At 37.5% G+C, this 4,502-nt stretch overlaps 1 long non-coding RNA gene across 1 annotated transcript in view; it reads right to left on the bottom strand.

The window, feature by feature from the left end:
- Window positions 1–2,000: 2,000 nt before the first annotated feature.
- Window positions 2,001–4,502, bottom strand: part of LOC135198190 (uncharacterized) — a 2,949-nt gene continuing 447 nt past the window's right edge. The window contains exons 2-3 of the long non-coding RNA XR_010310808.1: window positions 4,434–4,502; window positions 2,001–2,775 (exon numbers count right to left, since the gene is read on the bottom strand). The exon at window positions 4,434–4,502 is cut by the window's right edge and continues 16 nt beyond it. This is a non-coding gene — a long non-coding RNA (uncharacterized LOC135198190). The remainder of the gene's footprint in view (window positions 2,776–4,433) is intronic.

Genomic DNA, 4,502 nt, shown 5'->3' with positions numbered 1-4,502 from the left:
TATCACAATATCTTCTTTGCGGTAGGCACCATATTTATCGTACCGCACTGAACGCACCACTGACATTGTCGGGCACGCCCACCTCTCTAGAGCCTCAACTGTGTGGACAACATTCACGGGTAAGCCCGCCAGAATTTGCCCGTCAACCCCGGAGCACGCCGATCAGGCCCGCTCATGTGGACAGGCCTTTACGCGTGAATGTTGTCCACATGGGTGAGGCGAAGGTCAGGTAGGCGTGCCAGACGATGCCATTAGTGTGTTCAGTGCAGTACGATAAACATTGTGTAGCATGATAATTGCTTTGTGTGTATGAAAAAGGAGAGAATATAGTGCAAAGAATGGCTCAGTAAAAGAAATGTATATGGTTAACGTACATCTGTCAGGGTCGAAGCTCAAGCCATGGTGATTTTGCTACAAGAACCATCGGGCAATATGACGGTTTGGCCGTCAAGTGTGCCCGTTAGAGGGGAGGTCCGCCGATCAGGCCCGGTCGTGTGGACAGGCCTTTAGTTCTGGTTCCTCTAGCAAGTTGTGACCTTTAACAGAAAACAGCAGCAGCAGAAAATGTTCTTACGGTAATTGCTCGGAGACTTCGTAAAGAGAACATTTCTTGAAATAGGTACATTATCTTACACTTTAAGGATAATTAGCTGATAGAAACCATGAGTGGCGTTTCTCCAATCAAGACGCCAAAAAAGGTACTCCTCACAGAAAACTTGTAACCATCTGGAATATATCTTGTACATTTTATACCCTAGTTTTCCATTAAGGCTGTAAAACAAAATTCTATACTTTTATGCTAAAAATTTCCCCTATACGTAGAAAACCCAAACAAAATTTGTATTTTAATACTTAGAAAATGTACTATTCTGAAAATCGTCAAAATCAAAATTAAGCTATCCCAAACTATTATCAAAGTCATATTATTAAATAGATACCTTTGGTCTTTCAAAAACCATCGTATTTCCCTGGAAATCCCTAGATTTTCAAATTCTCTCTATATACCTGCATCCAAAATCCGGCTCATGCTGAAAACCCTTAATGTGAGCCCCTGTTAGAGAGGATATCACATCTCAATTTTGCTAGTAATCATTATCTGAAAGACTCAACATCTCCTACCATGATATAGTATACTGTATTTAAGAATCCACATTGGTACGTTAACTGCTTGATGACCTTTTCTACATTTCAAGCGCTATATACCAAATGCGATTAAACCCGATTGCCATGGATAGCTTGGCAAACACTGATGTTCATAACAGCATCGCATTCACTAAATCAATGGGCACTAATGATTGCATCCAACTCATAATACTTTCATAACTTCATGGGTATAATTGGAAACTCATGCCTTATGGATAGCACCTCAAACTCTCAGCGTGTGTTCATGAACAATTCCACAACGCACTGTTAAAAGGTAGTATGTACTAATGTCTCAGTGCCTCATGAACCGCATTATAATCATTGGGCCGATACCACCATTTATTGTATTCACGGATAGCCCAACACACATTTGACAAGGTTCATGGTAATACAATTCATTGCACATGTTCATGGATGGCATCACTTAACTATTACCAGTATTTGTAGGTTAACATCACAAAATTACCAGTATTCTAGAGAAACTTCCAAACTCGTTACTTAAGCAAATTACAGCTTTATTGCCTTAGTGCATGATCAACAAAATCATTGCCTGTGTATGATTGAACCAAGTGTTTATAATTAGCAAACTCATTGCCTCTGTTAATACCAATCGCCTGTATTTAGGAGAAATAAACTTGATTGCCTGTGTAGAGTTACTCTCGCTGCTTGTTTACAGTGTAAATCTCATTGTGTACATATAGTAGCACTCATTATTATGTGTTCAGAGTAAAACTCAGTCTTGAGAGAAAACGCAGCTAGCTTTCATAGCTAAAACAGTCTTCTGAAGTGACCTCTAAAAAGATTTAATTCTCGAGCTCAAAAACAGACGTTCAGTCAAAATTCTATGATCATTAAGGCCAACAAAGGCGGGCAACTGATTATAATTAGTTAAAAAGGACCCCTGAATTATATTTACATTTTATTACTAGTCTTTAGCAGTTCATTAGGTGGGGATTGATGGACACTAAAAGGTAAAAAAAAAAAATTTATTACAATGAGACATGAAACTACTCTACTCCATATACGTCGATAGGTCTTCTGGACAGCTATATATAAAAATGCGTGACTATACTAAGCTCGCTGTTGGGATCTCTGGTTCACGTTGTAGTTACATACTACTGCCCTGGAAGTCCACTGAAGGATGTTGCAAACATAAGCGACGAAAGGTACTCTGATGGAATGCATGGTCCTAGCCAGGTGTACTTTTCCACTTGAAGTGCATGAAGTCCTTTACTGCCGTCTCCAAAAAGGGGTATGCATAGTAAATAGCCATTACGAATATGTGATGTACACATTCACGTACGGAAGCATATGGGGGGGGTGGGGTGAAAAACTACACGCAGGTATTTAACACTTCAAGAATTGTCAAGAATGTCTGCGTAGGCCTTTCCAGCCACCACTCTCCCAGTTGTGTGCACACTCGCAGTGTCCGTCAAACTACTGAAATGCCGACGCCAGGCGTATTACGGGCTGCTCTGTGAGCAAGAGCCCGTGCTAACACAAGGTCAGCTTAATCAAAAACAACAACGACAGGCGACAGCCAGAAATGCCCAGCCCATTTTTCACCGCACTCACTTCTCTCGTCCATCGAAAGCAGAGTTTTCTTGCTGGTGTTGTTGACTACGCAACGTCCTGTTATAATTAATAAAAATCAGGTTCCTCAATGGCTAGTTTTAGATATTAAAACCCCAACTGCTTTCTTATTAGGCGTTAACTCAAAATAATCAATAACAATCTTACATTAATTCCGACCACCCCAAAGTAATAAGATAATACTGTTGAAAAATTAGCAAACCAAATCGCCTCTTACGTAACATGTTCACAGAGTATAACCCATTGCCTGTATTCATATAGTAACAAACCCATTGCCTGTATCCATAGAGTAACAAACCCATTGCCTGTATTCATAGCGTAACAAACCCATTGCCTGTAGTCATAGCGTAACAAACCCATTACCTGTGCTCAGAGTAACAAACTCACTGCCTTTAAGAGTAACATACAAACTATTTTAGAAGATAGCAAATACACAGTTTATGCTTGGAGCAACCTAATTGTATCAACACTAACCAACATAACTGAATAATTTTACTACACCCCAATCTTAAAAATATACCACTCATAAATAAAAATACCAATTATTCTATTGTTTAAAAAAGTATCCATAACATAAATTTCCACAAAAAGCTAAAAAAAAATATTGCTTTCGTGCTATGAGTTACTGACAAAACTTCATAAAAACTTGTTACATCTTCTAACAGCAGAAATCCAAACATTACTCTGGACAATCTGTCTGGGGAAGGTATTTGCTATTGGGTAAGCAAACCCTATTATCGTAAATGACCAGTACACTTAGGAAGCTTCACATAACACAAGATTTTCGGTTGCGAGAAAGGAAATATCAAAGTTAAAAGTTCGAATCCTAATTATATCAAGTCAACGCTAATTTTACGTTCACAAATTTAAAATTCAGGCAAAAGCTTTATGAATATTGGCCAAAACCTATTTTACTTAAACTTGACCTAACCATAAACTAATCAATTTCCAGGAAGCTAAAATTCTTAAGTAAAACATACCAAGACACTAGACTTAAACATAAAATCTTTTATGTTTTATTTTAATATCCTCAAACCTTAGGTAACTTCTGCAAACCTAACAGAGTGGGAGGTAGCCAAACAAATTTAATCACCTAATACCTATCTGACTTTAGAAGAAAACGTAGCAATTGATTACTTACCACCTGAAAAAAATAACTGGCAAATTACCCACCCAAGAACCCTGCATAGCAGGTCGCTTGCGACCTACTAAACAGCACATGGGAGGCTCCTCCACCCCTCAAGGGGCGCCGCCCCTAAAGGGGTGGAGGATAAGGTGAAGTTCAAGATCAGCATATACAAATTTAAACAAGTGAATTTTATGCCGAATTTTAAGAATAAAATTTCTGGCAAATTATAAAACTAAAAAACTTATGACAAACTAAAGACGTAAAGGAAAACTAAAGTAGTGACAAATTGTTATAAAAAATTGATTCAAAGTTGAAATTTATAAAAAAAAAATTAAAAGTAAATTTTTAAAAAATTAAAATTTAAAAATGTATTCAAAGTTGAAATTTATAAAAAAAAAATTTAAAGTAAATTTTTAAGAAATTAAAATTAAAATAAAAAAACTTTAATTTATGCCAAAACAAATGTCAAAAGAACACTTAAAACAATCTGGGGAGAGAGAGAGAGAGAGAGAGAGAGAGAGACAGAGAGAGAGAGAGAGAGAGAGAGAGAAAGGTTCCTCCTACTTACCTGTTGCTAAAGAGCAGCTTTATCATGCATGAAGATTTACCGTTAGAACACGAACGCAAAAGTCAAACT

This window comes from Macrobrachium nipponense, chromosome 11, assembly GCF_015104395.2.
Source record: "Macrobrachium nipponense isolate FS-2020 chromosome 11, ASM1510439v2, whole genome shotgun sequence".
Taxonomy (NCBI): Eukaryota; Metazoa; Arthropoda; class Malacostraca; order Decapoda; family Palaemonidae; genus Macrobrachium; species Macrobrachium nipponense.
This window is presented reverse-complemented; position numbering and strand designations above follow the sequence as displayed.